Source organism: Tachyglossus aculeatus, chromosome X1, assembly GCF_015852505.1.
Source record: "Tachyglossus aculeatus isolate mTacAcu1 chromosome X1, mTacAcu1.pri, whole genome shotgun sequence".
NCBI lineage: Eukaryota > Metazoa > Chordata > Mammalia > Monotremata > Tachyglossidae > Tachyglossus > Tachyglossus aculeatus.
Genome location: NC_052101.1, coordinates 17,628,768 through 17,646,251, shown reverse-complemented (window position 1 = coordinate 17,646,251; position 17,484 = coordinate 17,628,768). Strand labels below are relative to the sequence as shown.

The window sequence follows — 17,484 nt, the reverse complement described above, 5'->3', positions numbered from 1 at the left end:
GTTTGTTTCAGGAAGGTTAGGAAAACAATTAAAATCATAGAAGGTCAGCTTCCTACTGATTGGAGACCACAGTATCATTGCTTACCACTCCCTACAACTAGGCACCGGCTTGACAGGAAAGTTACTTAGCTCGGAGAGGAGGAAACATACATAAACGAAAATAAAACATTTTGGCTTCGTGATACTGTTTGGCCTTTTTTCTCTAGAACCAAAAACCCCGCCCAGCATCAAATTCAGAGTAATGTCCAACTTAGCCATATTTGAGTCCAAAGGACACTTCATATTCTTCAAATAACTATTTTCTGGCAAATGAAAAATCAGGCCTTGAATTTAGATAATATGCTGCCTCTATCAATAATTCAAGCCACACCATAGTGCTGATGACCCTACTCCCAACTCACTCTGCACATATTACTATGCTTCCCTCTTTATTTCCCAAGTCTGCGCTTTGTCCGTCTTACTCAAGAGGCTCACCCTCCCTGTTTCACAAACCTATAACCTTGGCATTATCTTCTACTCATCTTTCTCATTAGACCCACGTATTCAAACCTCACGAAATCCTGTCGGTTCAACCTTCATAACATTGTCAAAATCCATTCTTTCCTCTCTATCCAAACTGCTATCAAATTAATCCAAGTACTTACCTTATTCCCCTCTCACAATTGCACCTGGAGAGTTTCCAGTACTCTACCAGTCTCGACTATGGGAGGGAGAGTCAAACAGAGGTCTATCCATTCCATTCCTAGCTTGGGCAGTGGCTAGCAAGTGGAAGGCCATCTGCTACAAGTCAAAGTTCACCTGTGCTGGGTAGCAGCTGCATGGGAGAGTTGAGGGCAGAGACTCAGGTTTACTGCACGGAAGGAGGTAATAATAAACCACTTTTGTATTTTTTACCAAGAAAACTCTACAGATCCACTACCAGAATGATTGCAGATGGAGCTTGGGCGATTTTGAAGAGATTGTCCTTGGTGTCACTACGCGTTGGAGACAACTCATGGCATAAGGGAAGACAAGGCTTACCTTATCCCACCTTGATTACAGCATGGGCTTTGGAGTCAGAGGTCATGACTTTTAGACTGTGAGCCCACTGTTGGGTAGGGACTGTCTCTATATGTTGCCAATTTGTACTTCCCAAGCGCTTAGTACAGTGTTCTGCACATAGTAAGTGCTCAATAAATACGATTGATGATGATGATGGGTTCAAATCCTGGCTCCGCCAATTAGCTGTGTGACTTTGGGCAAGTCACTTAACTTCTCTGGGCCTCAGTTACCTCATCTGTAAACTGGGTATGAAGACTGTGAGCCCCCCCTTGGGACAACCTGATCATCTTGTAACCTCTGTGGTGCTTAGAACAGTGTTTTGCACATAGTAAGTGCTTAATAAATGCCATTATTATTATTTATCATTTATCAGCCTCCTTTCTGACCTCCCTGCCTCCTGTCTCTCCCCACTGTAGTCCATACTTCTCTCTGTTGCCCAGATCATTTTTCTACAGAACCATTCAGCCCATGCTTCCCCACTTCTCAAAAACTTCCAGTGGTTGCTCATCCACCTGTGCATCAAACAGAAACTCCTATCGGCTGTAAAGCACCTAATCACCTTACCCCCTCCTACCTTACTCTCCTGATTTTCTACTACAACCCAGCCTATACACTTCTCTTCTCTAATGCCGAAGTACTCACTGTACCTTGATCTCACCTATTTCGGCCACTGATCTCTTGGAATGCCATCCCTCTTCACATCTGACAGACAATTAATCATTCTCCCCACCTTTAAAGACTTATTTTTTATGGTATTTAAATACTTACTACTGTAGTAAGCACTGGGGTTGATACAAAATAATCAGGTTGGGCACAGCCCAATCCTATTACAAGGCGAATACCATGCCCAAATCCTTCAGAGGATTTAGGTTTAGTCAACATGGTGTAGCGGATAGATCACAGGCTTGAGAGTCTGAAGGTCATGGGTTCTAATCCTTGCTCCACCACTTGTCTGCTGTGCGGCCTTGGGTTAGTCACTTCACTTTTCCATGCCTCAGTTACCTCAGCTATAAAATAGGGATTGACTGTGAGCATCATGCAGGACAGGGACTGCATCTAGCCCTATTTGCTTGTATCCACCCCAGCACTTACACAGTAAGTGCTTAACAAATACCAAAATTACTATAATTATTATTATTATTAGTCCCTAGATGCTAAGCTCCTCTACTAGATTATGCACTCTTTGAGGACAGGTATTGTCTCTTCTTACTACTTACTCTCCCAAGTGACTACTCCAGTGCTCTACAAATGATGAGCACTCAAAAACTATCGACTGATTGACTGCTTAATTGGAATGCATGAGGGGACAATGGAGGTGGAGCGGAGGTTGGAAGAAGAGAGGGAATGGCTGGTGTATGCTTGATGTCCATCTTGGAAAAATTTTGCTTTGGCTCAAATTATGGCTATAAAGGGAAAATGAAAGCTATGGGATATCTCTCTGCTCATACCAGTTGAGGGCACATTTCCTAGTTCTTCTCAAAATGCCTTGCCAAATAAAGGTAAGGCATCTGAAGTCCTGGGAATTTGCCTTGTTCAAATATTGTCACGTTTTTTATTCATATTTGTTAAGAGCTTAATATGTGACAGGAATTGTACAAGAACTAGGGTAAATACAAACTAATCATGTTAGACACAGCCTATATCCCAAATGGGGCTCACAGCCTCATTCCCCATTTTACAGATGAGGTAACTGAGGCACAGAGAAGTGAAGTGACTTCCCAAGGCCACACAGCAGACAAGTGGCAGAGCCAGGATTAGAACCCAATAACTTGAGAAATGGCCTACCATTTGGCATTCTCATTTACACAGTTCTTGAAGTGGCATGGCTTAGTGAAAAAAGCACGGGCTTGGGAGTCGGAGGATGTGGGTTCTAATCCCGGCACAGCCACTTTTCTGCTGTGTGACCTTGGGCAAGCCACTTATCTTCTCTGTGCTTCAGTTACCTCATCTGTAAAATGGGAATTAAGACTGTGAGACAACCTGATTACCTTGTATCTATCCCAGTGCTTAGAACAGTGCTTGACACATAGTAAGCGCTTAACAAATACCATATTAATAATAATTATTAATAATAATAATAGTGTCTTGTTCCGGGCCAGGCAGAATGGGAACTTGAGAATAGTCCCCTTCTGGCACGGAAGGGGAATGATTCTAAGGGACATTGAAAGGCTTGCCTAGAATCACCAGCCAGTCAGTGGCAGAGATATAATTAAAATTCTTCAGCCCACTGAGCCCTGCTATCTTCCAAAATCATTGCTGTCTCCATTGAGTGGGTTTCTTTAACACACAGTCCTTCTCCGGCACTCTGTTGGAGGGGATGCTTATGACCTCCCGAACAGTTTCATGCTTCTAATTCCCACATTAAACTTTAATTTTTTATGCCTGTCAGGAAACAAAAACAAATTAAAAAGAAGGAAAAAAAAACTTTCTGATTTGATTTCCAATACAGAGGAATAGCTGAAGCTGGCATAATAATTGCTAAAGCACTGCTCGCATTGCATTTGACTCAGCGTCAACATGAGAGGACACGTTGAAACAGCAGAGGATAAATAATTAAAACATTTGAAGTTATTAGTTCAGAGTTTCTCCTAATAAAATTACATTTTGGATCTGAGATTAGCCCCCGAAGTTTGCTTTTGAAAGGATTTCTCCTTGTTGCCGCACCATCTCCGTTATGTTCATTTAAATGTTTTGGAAACATGTGAATAGCCAATTTAAGGGAGGCCTAAACAGGGAGGCATCCAGTGACCCTTGTTGGAGTTGAAGAATCAGTAAAGGTTTTGATGTTAAAAATAAAAGAGCAACAGCTAGTTCTGACCCCTAGACCAGCCAGAGAGGCCTTTCCTTGCCCTCCCAATGTTCTGCTCCCAGATCTGAGAGATTCCTTCCCATTTACAGACTTGCTAAGAGTAACTATCAAGAACTGAATATTTTCCAGCTGTGATCTTTGGTACATTCCTGTGATTGTGTTTTCCTCTGTATTCTGTATGTGTGTCAGTCAGTCAACTTTGAGTGTTTACTGTGTGGAGAGCACTGTACCAAGCACTTGGGAGAGTACAATATAACAATACAACAGACACATTCCCTGCCTACAACAAGCTTACAGTCTAGAGGGGAGAGAGAGAGAGAGAAAGAGAGAGAGAGAGCTATTACACTTCCCTCCTTAGCTCCCATACACTCACTGATGACCACCTGCCTCCTCCTCTTCCCCCAGCATGGCTCAGTGGAAAGAGCCCGGGCTTGGGTGTTAGAGGTCATGGGTTCAAATCCCAGCTCTGTCACATGTCTGCTATGTGACCTTAGGCCAGTCACTTAATCAATCAATCAATCAATCAATCGTATTTATTGAGCGCTTACTATGTGCAGAGCACTGTACTAAGCGCTTGGGAAGTACAAATTGGCAACACATAGAGACAGTCCCTACCCAACAGTGGGCTCACAGTCTAAAAGGGGGAGACAGAGAACAGAACCAAACATACCAACAAAATAAAATAAATAGGATAGAAATGTACAAGTAAAATAAATAAATAAATAAATAGAGTAATAAATATGTACAACCATATATACATATATACAGGTGCTGTGGGGAAGGGAAGGAGGTAAGATGGGGGGATGGAGAGGGGGACGAGGGGGAGAGGAGGGAAGGGGCTCAGTCTGGGAAGGCCTCCTGGAGGAGGTGAGCTCTCAGCAGGGCCTTGAAGGGAGGAAGAGAGCTAGCTTGGCGGAGGGGCAGAGGAAGGGCATTCCAGGCCCGGGGGATGACGTGGGCCGGGGGTCGACGGCGGGACAGGCGAGAACGAGGTACAGTGAGGAGATTAGCGGTGGAGGAGCGGAGGTTGCGGGCTGGGCAGTAGAAGGAGAGAAGGGAGGTGAGGTTAACTTAACTTCTCTGAGCCTCAGTTACCTAATCTGTAAAATGGGGATTTAGACTGTGAGCCCCACATGGGACAACCTGATCACCTTGTATCCCCCCAGCGCTTGGAACAGTGCTTTGCACATAGTAAGTGCTTAACAAATGCCATCATTATTAGTATTATTATTATTACTAAGCCTTTCTCTGGGTTCTTGCCTAGTTCCTCAGGCCCCAGTATCTCTGTAACTCACCCCCACTCCCAGCTACAGCCCTCACCATCAGAAGCACCGAATCCCTGATCCAACGTTTCCCTTTAAGGGATCGTGATTACGACCCTTGCCTGCTCCCTTTTCGGATCCTTCCACTCCTCCCGCCAGAAACTACCTAGAAAATGCACCAGTATCGACCCAACCCAACAATGCTCTTTTAACTCAAATAATCTCTGGCTTAGCTTCTTGTGGATTGACGTTTATTTCAGGCCTTTATAAGCAAGGAATTGTGGCAGGCTAAGGCAACCACAATGAGTGAGTAGGGGTGGGGTTGGGGTAAGAAGATTCAGTATATGTCTCTGAGGCATCTCAATAAGTAGCTTTTTTTTCTCATGCCTAACTGTGGACTTTTGAATTAACAGTGTTCAACTGTTGTTTCTATTTTGTTCTGGGGAGCTCTTTGAGGGCAGGGACTTATGCCTAGTGCGCAGTAGAGATATCTAACATCATTCTGTCCCTGCTCTCGGCAGACACCATGGGTTGGCATGTGATGGCTGCTGGATGCAAGATTCACAGAGTGTTTTTTATGGTTTAGAACGAGAAAATTCCTCCGTAAACGTTAGGTTTCTACTATTGCTTCTCTCCCTCTCTCTTTCTCTCTCATCAGCATTCCAGAGTCAGTAAAAACTCCAAGAGCTGAAGGGGAGGAGATGAGTGCTGTGAGAATCGAGTTTTAAAAACCAATAAAACTTCAATTGAACAACCTGAACTAGCAGCATTAAGAGGCGAGCGATGAGGTTCCGAAATCGAGGTTAGAGAGATGCAATCACCATTGGATCATTAAAATGAACAGACGGGTGATCTCTTGTCCTCTTCCTTCCCGTCCCCCCATCTCCTCCCCGTTACTATACATATATACCAGTCGACATGGGCACACATCATTTCAGATGGTAATTATCCAAACCATCTAGAGCAAATAAAAGAAGTGCAAATGTTATGCCCGTGTATAATAAGGACTTTGGAGTGAATCACTCAAGTGAGACCCATCTAGCTCCAGTCATGCTTTCACATCCTTTGACTTTTAACCCATGAACCACGCATAAGGGATCTCATTAGAAATTCAGAAGTTCAGAGGCTGGAGTAAAATAACAAAATAGGCACTAGTCACTTCTTCCACATTAATGTCTCCACTTGAGTGCGTAGACCTCTAAAGAGAAGCAGCATGGCCTGCTGGAAAGTGCACAGACCTGGGTGTCTGAGGACCTAGATTCTAATCCCAGCTCGGCCACTCGTCTGCTGGGTGACCTTGGGCATGCCACCTAACTTCTCTGGGCCTCAGTTTCCTCATCTGTAAAAATGGAGATTAAATCCTACTCCCTCTTACCTATGGCTAGGAGGAGAAACAGATACAAAAACAAACAACAGGTTTAAGCCACAGAGTTTAAAGATACGTAAACAAGTACTATCAGTGGGGAGGGGTGAAGTGAGTAGAGGGGTGATCAGTCCAAGCCTCACTAAATAAACCATCATATCATTCTCCACTTGCTAAATGATGGAGGGGTTTCTGTCTGTCCGCATCCTGCAGAAGGTGGGATTTATCTTAGAAGGTTGGCCCTGGCCATCATACCGTCCCTCTTAGTATGTATGAGGGGAGCTCAGAGGTTGGTTCCACCTGCTCCTACCTATTATCTGCTCCCTTTTTTTTTCAATGGTATTTGTTATGTGCCAGGCACTGTACTACGTACTGGGATAGAAACAAGATAATCAGGTTGGATCCAGTCCCTGTCCCACATGGGGCTCTTGGGAGACTCAAAATGGTGAGTACACCAAAAAAATCTTGAGAAGTTATCAGCATGAATTTCTGTGGCACCTTTTTGCCTACATAAAACAGCATCATTTCAGACTTATGGTTTGGAAAACACCTGCAGTTTAAAATGTTGATCTGGGTTCAGAGCATAAAGGTACACAGGTAAAATTCCTTGAGTGTATTTCTTCAGATCAAGTGGATATACTGAGCCAGTCCTGGCCAGGAATTCATCATTCATTCCCAGAACAGGTATGGAAGTCCCAGGGAAGAGCAGGGCTATGGCAAAATTGCAGGAACCTGAAAACAATAAATACCTGCTGATTCTACTGGCAAAATAGGAGCCTTCTGTATCTTCCCTCTCTGAGGGCTTCAATACACTTCTTTTGTCTCTCACTCTCCCTTCTGCATCATCTATCCACTAGGATCTGTGACCTTTAGACATTTGATATTCACCCCAACCCCACAGTACTTATGTATGTATCTTTAAATGATATATTATGAATTATTTATTCATACCTCCCTCTAGATGTAAGCTTGCTATGGACAGGGAAAGTGTTTTCTAATTCTGTTATACTGTACTCTCCCAAGAACTTAGTACAGTGCTCTGCACATAGTAAGCACTAAATAAATACCACTGACATTGATTTTTCTCTAATCACTGGGGCACTGTGATGCCAATGACAGTAAAGGTTGCTGGCTTGGAGACAGAGACCAGGAGAGGTCAAGGGAAAGGGTTTTTCCCCTCTCCCCACCTAGGAGAAGAAAGGGAAAATGGCCTAGTGGATAGAGCACAGGCTTGGGAGTCGGAAAGTTATCAGTTCTAATCCTGGCTCTGCCACTCATCTGTGCTGTGACCTTGGACAAGTCACAACTTCTCTGTGCCTCAGATTCCTCGTCTGTAAAAATAGGGATCGAGACTGTGAACCCCATGTGGGATAGGGACTGTGTCCAACCCAATTTGCTTGTTTCTACCCTGGCACCTAAAATGCAGTAAATGCTTAACAAATACTTCTTAAAATGTTATGAAGTTGTTTAGGAAGGGAATCATCAAAGTGACCTTGGATATTCCATGGTACTCAAATCCTCTGTGGATTCCCCTACCTACTTAAAATAGTAGGCAACTTTGCTTGTCCTTCCCAAGGAGTTTAAAAACTATTTTGGCCCCGGTTTTGATCATTTCTGGATTGGTGGCTGAAATGCCACAAGAAATGGGTCATTTGTAGCATATCAGTATGTTTTGCTCTGCATGGCTAAACATGATTTTTAGATTAGCTATTCACAGCCAGGAAAGACAAGAAATCATGTAGCAGGAAAGGTGACAAATAAGCCACCAAAAGGCAGGAAATTCACAAACTAATACTCTTAAAGAACTGCTCACCAAGGCATGTTGAACACATCTATGTCCTCTTCCTGTTTTCCTTGTTAAATGAATAAGCTTGACTTACTGCCTCTGGATCACCAAACAAATGGCAGGTTTAAAGAGGCTTAGTTAGGCTTTTGGTTAAAACTTTAACCTGGGAATTTCCTGACTGCTCACTGCCGCGCGACCTTCACTCCATCAGGATAAAGCAGCTCCCTTTTCTACCTAGACCAACTGGAAATCACTGTAGGATGCATGCTTTCAACCCAGAGGGTCTTCTACCCACTTTTATCTAATTTTTATGGTATTTGTTCAGTTCTTACTATGTGCCAGGCAGTGTACTAAGCGCTGGGATAGATACAAGCTTATCAGGTTGGACTCAGTCCATGTGCCCCGTAGGGATCACAGTCTTCATCTCCATTTTACAGATGAGGTAACTGAGGTAAAAAGAAGTTCAATGACTTGACCAAGGTTACACAGCATTCATTCCTTCATTCAATCGTATTCATTGAGCGCTTACTGTGTGCAGAGGACTGTATTAAGCGCTTGGGAAGTACAAGTTGGCAACATATAGGGACGGTCCCTACCCAACAGTGTTCTCACAGTCTAGAAATGTGCTGGGGGGCCAGGATTAGAATCCAGGTCCTTCTGACTCCCAGGATCCATGCTCTATCCACTAGACCATGCTGCATCTCTCTGATTCTGTCACCTGGCCTTGGTAGGGGTAGAGAAGAAGAGGAGAAGGGAGAGAAGGCCATTTTCAAGGATGGTAGGAAGACTTTAGAAAGGAATGTAGACAGAGGTTTGCTAAGTGAGAACACATCTCCACTGCCATGTTAAATGGTGTGGTATAGCTCTTCTGTGCCTTGGACTGCCCTGTTCAGAAAAGGCTCCTTCTGCAAGATTCATAGGTAATTGGACTCTCTTAGGAGAGTCAGTATAGCCTAGAGGATAGAGGATGTTACTAGGAAGCAGGAGAGCTAGGCTCTAGTCCCACCTCTGCTACTGGCCAGTTGTGAGACCTTGGATGAGACATTTAACCTCACTGGCCCTCAGTTTTCTCCTTTCTTAAACAGGGATAGAATAGTTTGTGAGCTCCAGGTGGGATGGAGACTGTATCAAATCTAGTAACTCTGTAACCACTCCAGTGCTTCAGGTTGCATTAAGTTGCCGAAAACACTATTTATAAAATAAATACTTTATAAATGCCATAACAATCACAATTATCATTATTATATGAAAAATTACTGATGGCACATGATCTCAGTGTTCCATGGCTTTTAAGCAATCTTTACATATAAATTTCACATGATAATTCATTTGAAAAATCCTCCTGACTAAAGACAAAAAGAAATAGGACCAGATTACCAAAAATCAGGCAGTTGGTTTAATGAAAATTAAGCGGTGTAATATCCTCTTTCTTTTGGGTTTCCCTTTTGTTTTCTCTTATGCTAATCTCTGTATGTGGGAGATCTTTGTATATTTGCCAAGAGCAGTGACCTGTGGATTATTAGCCTAAGGATGTGACAACAGGAGATGACAGCCAGGTCAACAAAGTGGAAAAGAGGATGGCATAAAAAAAATGAATGGAACCTGCGCACATTTTGGCTTCTCTCTTCAGTCTTCCTCAGGCTTGCAAAAACCAACAGTTTGAAGACATTTATATAAACTTTTCTAATTAACTATTCAAATAAATCATAAAAGAAAATGAACTGAAGGTGAGGAAGAGAAAGTTTCCATTCAAACACATTTATCGAGTGCTTATTGGGTGCAAAGCACTATACTTTTGCTGTAGTTTTGCTTTCGGCAACTTAATGCAACCGGAAGACTTTGTCCACAACCCTTCCACAGAAACTTGAAAATGCTAGGAATATAAATACAGTCATCCCCCATTAAAAGACTTAATAATAATAATAATAATGGCATTTGTTAAGCACTTACTACGTGCAAAGCACTGTTCTAAGCACTAGGGAGGATACAAGGTGATCAGGTTGTCCCACGTGGGGCTCACAGTCTTCATCCCCATTTTACAGATAAGGTAACTGAGGTGCAGGAAGTTAAGTGACTTGCCCAAAGTCACACAGCTGACAATTGGCAAAGCCGGGATTTGAACCCTTGAACTCTGACTCCCAAGCCCGTGCTCTTTCCATTGAGCCTCACTGCTTCTTTTAGCACTTTTCCAGGATAGTGCTATTGAATTTTAATGCTGGCATTTCTTTGAGAACTCTTTCAATTTGTGGTAGCATTATCATTTTGCTGTGCATGTGCTCGGAGAAGCATATGCACTTTCAGTGCATTAGCTATCCACAGAAGCAGAGTGTCCTAATCATAATAATAATAATAATGATGGCATTTATTAAGTGCTTACTATGTGAAAAGCACTGTTCTAAGTGCTGCGGAGGTTACAAGGTGATCAGGTTGTCCCAGGGGGGCTCACAGTCTTAATCCCCATTTTACAGATGAGGGAACTGAGGCCCAGAGAAGTTACGTGACTTGCCCAAAGTCACACAGCTGGCAATTGGTGGAGCCGGGATTTGAACCCATGACCTCCTAGTGAATACACCACAAGCTTGGGAGTCAGAAGGACCTGGGTTCTAGTCTTGACTCTATCACTTGTCTGCCGTATGACCTTGGGGATGCTCCTTAACTTTTCTGTGCCTCAGTTACCTCATTTGTAAAATATGGTTATTAAGACTGTGAGCTATGTGGGACATGGACTGTGCCCAACCTGATTACCTTGTCCCTACCCTAGTGCTAAGAACAGTGCCTGGCACATAGAAAGTACTTAACAAATACCAATAAAAAGAAAAAAGGAAGTACTTCTTCCAGCCAATGTACAGCAACACGACTGCTGTATATGACATCAATGTGACCTTTTAAGTTGTTCCCTCCTCTCAAAATCCTTCCCACCTGGACCTCCAACCCCATCCTTTCATGCCTTATCAGTTGTATTTATTGAATACTTCCTGTGAGCCGAGCATCAAAACATTTGTCCTCGTCTTTCTTCCATACCTGACCACTATCTCCAACCATTCACTTTCCAATGGTTTCTTCCCAACTGCTTTCAAACTAGCTCATGTATCCCTTTGCCTAAAAAAAACCCTCCGTTGAACCCACGACTCCCTCCTAACAGTTGCCTTTTCTCCCTCCTAACAGTCTTCTCCAAACTCCTTGAGAGAGTTGACTACTCCTGTTGCCTTTGCTTCCTGTCCTCCAGTTCTCTCCTTGACCCTCTTCCATTTGACTTCTGTCCCCTTCATCCCATGGAAATTGTCCTCTCTAATAATAATAATAACAACAACAATAATGGTATTTGTGAAGCTCTTGCTATATGCTAAGCGCTGGCATAGATATAAGATAATCAGGTTGTCCACGTGGGGGAGGGTCACAGTCTTAATCCCCATTTTACAGATGAGATAACAGAGGGACAAAGAGATTAAGTGACTTGCCCAAAGTCACACAGCTGTCAAGTGGCAGAGCTGGGATTAGAACCCATGACCTCCGACTTCCAAGTCCATGTTCTTTCCACTAAGCCACACTGCACTGATCTCCTTCTTGCCAAATCCAATGCCGTCTACTTCATCCTAATCCTCCTTGACAACTCAGCTGCTTTCAACAGCCTCTCAGATGCTTTCTTCTTGAAACATTATCTAACCTTGGCTTCACTCTTCACTGAAACCATCCTTGGATTTCCTCAGATCTTCTGGCCACTAATTCTCTGTTGCTTTCATGAGGGCCTCCTTCCCTCTAACTGTGAGAATCCATCAAGGCTCAGTTCTGGGTCCCCTTCTAGTCTCCCTCTACACCTATTCCCCTGGAAAACTCATTCTCTTCCACAGGTTCAACTACCATCTCTATGAAGAATATTCCCAAATCTACATCTCCAGCCTTGAGTTCTTTCCTTCTCCGCAGACTCTCATTTCCTCCTGCACTCAGGACAACACTACTTGGATGTCCCACCAACACCCAAATAGAACAGTGCCTGGCACATAGTAAGTGCTTAAGGAATACCACGATTATGAGAAGCAGTGTGGCATGGTGAATAGAGCATGGGCCTGGAGTCAGAATGGGTTCTAAGCCCAGCTCTGCTGCTTGTCTGCGCTGTGACCTTGGGCAAGTCACTTAAATTCTCTATGCCTCAATGACCTAATCTGTAAAATGCAGATTTCAGACTATGAGCCCCACATAGTACAGGGACTGTGCCCAAGCCGATTTACTTGTATCCACCCCAGTACAGTGCCTGGCATGTAGTAAGCACCTAACAAGTACCATTATTATTATTACTATTATTACCATTATTATTATCCACCTCCATATCAAATAGGAACTCCTTACCATTGGCTTTAAAACATTCAATCAGCACCCCCTCCTATCTTACCTCACTGATTTCTACTAATAGTTTGGGTCTGATAATCTTGAACGTCACTGGCTTTAATATTACTTTGCAAACCTTGATTTTAGTGTTTTCTATAGTGATCTTTTCTATTTTTTGGTGCTGAATTTGATCCAGATTTGATTTTGTCCGGATAAGAAATCTAGTACATCCGTGGGCATCCATGGAATTCTCAATCGATCAATAGTACTTATTCTTTGCAAAGCACCACACTAAACATTTGGGAAGCATATAATAGAGTTAGTTGGTACAATCTCTGTGCTCAGAGATCTCAAATCTAGATGGGGAAGCGCACAATAAATTGAAATAAATAGTAGGAGGAATTAATAGAGTATTAAGTGCAACATTGGGAAAAGGATGTGACATACATAGACTGTGAGCTCCTTGGGGGACAAGGACTGTGTCCAAAGTAATTACCCTATACCTATCCCAGTGCTTAGATCAGCATTTGACAAATAATAGATGCTTAATAAATAACATTTTTTTAAAAAAGTGATGCAGTAGGGCTGAAGTATTGAGAAGGCTTTAGAGAGGGATGGAGATGAGATAGTATTCCCGGTGGGGGAATTTTCAATTCCATTCTCGAAACTGTAAACTCTTTCTTTAGACTGGAAACTCCTTGGGGGCAGGAACTGTCTACCAACTGTATAGCACTGTACTCTCCCAAGTACTTAATACAGTGCACTGCACCAAGTAAGCACCCCATAAATACCACTGATCAATTTACTGATCAGACAGTAATTGTGTGGCATTCAGCTGAGCAGCCCCAGCTTCAATCTCTAGAGGAAAAGGGCCATTGGAATTGAATACTTTCCAATTATTGGTACAGATTTCTATTGCTATCTGATCATGTACATTATTAACTCTAATAACTGTGCTTTTTAATCACTTTTAAAATATATCTATATCATTTTGATTTTTTTTTATCTTGAGAATGAATTCATGTGTCTTACATTATTTCCTAAGGGAAACTCAACTTTGTTTAGCATTCTTTTGCTTAGTCTATTTTCATGGAACTAATTAAGAGGCCTAACCATGATTTTTCAGTACTAGTAGGAAGCCCCAAACCCTTCAAGTAGCGCTTTAAAAAAACTGCAAGTTCTGTTGTAACTGAGATGCTTGGGAATCATGAAATATGTTGAAGGAGACCAAAACCCTCAAATTTCTTTCTTTTTGCCTCAGTTTCCTAATTTTTACTTGTGGATTATGAACCTTTTCTCCACCATTCTCCCACATACCCTGTGAGGAGAATGTACATGGGGCCTGTAGAGAAGAGTAGCAGATAAATACAAGCATGATGTGTTTAGCATCACATACTCTGGTGTAGGTTCTTAGGTACCTAAGTTGATGCAGTTATGGAACACATGGTATTTATTGAGCATTTGATCTGTACAGAGCACTGTACTAAGTGTTTGCAAGAAAATAATACAGCAGAGTTGGCAGGTTCATTTCCTGCCCACAATGAACTTACAGCCTTGAGGGGGAGACAGATATTAAACAATCAATAGCAATGGTATTTATTGAGCAATTACTGTGCTCAGAGCCCTGTACTAAGCACATATAATTAATTTTTGACAGGAGCAATTTAAGAACAAAAGCCATAGAGACTACAAGTGACAATCAGAAAATAATACAGTCAAATACATACTTTCTGTTTAGTTCCTAAGGCTGTAATATTTTGTTAGTTGAAATTATGTACTGCTGCATTTATATTGTATTGGTGTTTAAAGTTGTTATATTAGAATGAATAATTTAATAGAGCTGCAATCTCATTTAGAAAAAAAAGACCCCAAAAAGTCCTTGTGAAATGTCTTTCATAGAAGCAAAGAATCTGAGGGGCAAGAGAATGTAATAGATTCAGTGACTAATGAGAAGCAGCGTGGCTCAGTAGAAAGAGCACAGGCTTGGGAGTCTGAGGTCACGAGTTCTAATCCTGGCTCCACTACTTGTCAGCTGCTTGACTTTGGGCAAGTCACTTAACTTCTTTGTGCCTCAGTTACCTCATCTGTAAAGCTTTTTTTTTTTACCAAGACAGTTTTATGGATAGAAAACTTTACTCACACAAACAACGCAATGTTTTGTATACTGCCATACTGAACAGAACTAGAAAGTCTGCCTCAGTTGGAAGAAAATCATATTCAGTATGAATTCAATCATATTTATTGAGTGCTTTCTCTGTGCAGAGCACTGTACTAACTGCTTGGGAAGTACAAATCGACAACATATAGAGACAGTCCTTACCCAACAACAGACTCACAGTCCAGAAAATGATGGCATTTGTTAAGCACTTACTATGTGCCGAGCAGTGTTCTAAGCGCTGGGGGGGCATACATGGTAATCAGGTTGTCCCACATGGTGCTCACAGTCTTAATCCTCATTTTACAGATGAGGTAACTGAGATACTGAGAAGTTAAGTGACTTGCTGAACATCATACAGCTGACAAGTGGCAGAGCTAGGATTAGAACCCATGACCTCTGACTTCCAAGCCCGTGCTCTTTCCACTAAGCCACTCTGCTTCTCCAATTCCCATGATGGTAGGGGTGGAGGGTTCATCAACTCACTGGAGAGAATCCACTTGTTGCCAATGGTGCCACTTAAATTGTTTGAGAAGATGGTCTACATCAGGCCATGGAAATGTTTTGGCAGTAGGGTAGGACTTTGGGGAACAGAGGATGGACGAAGATTCTAGGTAATGATAAGAAAAAAATTAAAAAAATGGTTCTTTATTGGAATAGAAACAGCTAAGAAGAATGTGGACAGGGTAAGAATTGTTGCTCATTAAATCCCACAACTTTTGGATGAGGGAACACCCTCTTGTACTTACTGATTTGTTTGTAAATTGTATATATATATGTATTTTCAGTGTTTCTTCACATCCCTCTTCAGTGTGTAAACTGCTTGTGTGCAGGAAAAGTCACTGTGCTTCTGTTGTAATCCCCAGCCTTTAGTAACAATGCATTTCACTCAGTAAACACTCAGTAATTACCTTCACCACTTCTTTTAAAATCAAATCTCCTCCAAGAAACCTTCCCAGACTAAGCCCTTTACCCTGTTTCATTCATTCATTCATTCCAATCGTACTGCTTGAGAGCTTACTGTGTGCAGAGCACTGTACTAAGCGCTTGGGAAGTACAAGTACAATAGTAAAGTACTATTCACCCCATCCATCTGCCCCACTGCAACAACTATGAACTTGGCTACGCACCCCTTAACTATTTTGATACTCACCTCAATCCCAAAATACTTAAGGAAATATTTTATATTCTGACTATTCCCATATCCCTAACTTACTTTCATGTCTGTTTCATCCTGTAGACTAACTATAGACTGCAGGGACCCCATCTACCAACTCTGTTGCATTTTACTTTCCCAATTATTTAGCAAAGTGCTCTGCACACAATAAGTGCTCAATAAATACCGCTGATTGATGATTACTCCTACTGAAGTTGGAAAGTGCTGGTTTGGAATAAACATAAAGATACCTTGTTTCACAGAGCAGATGGTAAAGATTTGGAAGAGATACAGACAGGTTCAAGGAGGGTGTTTAGGTTCATGGTGAGAGACCCATAAAGGGTTCCTGCAGGAAAAGTTAGAGATGAGGGAAAAGAGAGGATGAATATTCAGTAATTCAAGAATTCCTCCAATAATCCTGTTACCACTATTGGGAGCAGCATACAGCCAGTTTTCTGATAGCAGAGGTACTAACTTTATTTACTGAGCAGGACAAAGTGCAGTGCACTGTATTTAGCACTTGGGAAAGCACAATAGAAGCAAAATACAATGCACTGTACTTAGCACTCAGGAAAGTTCAATGCAAGCATGAGAGCATCTCCTGCCCACAAGGAGTTTACATTCTAAAGAGGAAATCAGGCATACAAATACTTACAAATAGTGAAAACATTAATGCTTAGTGATGTTTCAGGAAGATAATTTTGGCAACAGTGTCTAGTATGGACTGAGATGGGAGAAGGAGGAGATAGGGAGACCAACAAGGAGAATGATACAATAGTCTAAAAACAATAGTACGAGTGTTTGACCCTGGAGTAGGGCTTTTTGGGTGAAGGAGAAGGGGCAGATCTCTTAAATGTTTCTGAGGAAGAAACAGAGACTAAGTAGTTAACTCATGTGTGAGGAAAATGATAGGGCTCAGGGATCAATCAATAGCATTTATTGAGTGCTTACTGCATGCAGAGCACTGTACTAGAGACATCAAGATGGCATGCTTCAGTTACAGGTAGTATGATGTTGTCAACAGAGATGAAGAAGTTGGTAGGCGGTGGGGGATTTAGGAGGGAAGAGGAAAAACTCATTTTGGGAGACATTGACTTCTAGGTACCAATGGACCCACTATGTGGAGCTGTCCTGGATAGGATTTGATTGGGCAGGTGAATTTGAAGACAGGGAATTGCATTCTTGATGAACTCCAGATTACGGAAAACTTGGATTGAAATATCCATAACTGGAATGAGACCATATGCATGCGCCAAACAGTTCCTTCTAACATTATATCAGGTTTTACCCTGGTAGATAAATGCACGCTATTGGAGAACCGTTACCTAAATTCATAGAAGTGTTCTGTGAAAAACAGACTGAATAAAATAATAATTATAATATTTTTTAAGTGCTTACTATGCACCGAGCAATGTTCTAAGCACTGGATAAACACACATTATGAGACAAATTATTCTACTGGACTGGATGGACCACTGAACTGAGAGAGTGACATCGCTGATGTTCTCACGATCTTACATTAAGAAGCCTTCTCATAGACTTGTGGTGAGTCTTTCATTGCTAAGGTAGTGAGTCTGATCATAGACCTA

At 42.1% G+C, this 17,484-nt stretch overlaps 1 non-coding gene across 1 annotated transcript; it reads left to right on the top strand.

Moving 5' to 3' along the window:
• The first annotated feature begins 650 nt into the window (after positions 1-650).
• On the top strand, positions 651-788 carry LOC119920484. The gene has a single exon (XR_005448226.1). It is a non-coding gene; the product is annotated as a small nucleolar RNA SNORA7 (small nucleolar RNA).
• Positions 789-17,484: the final 16,696 nt, after the last annotated feature.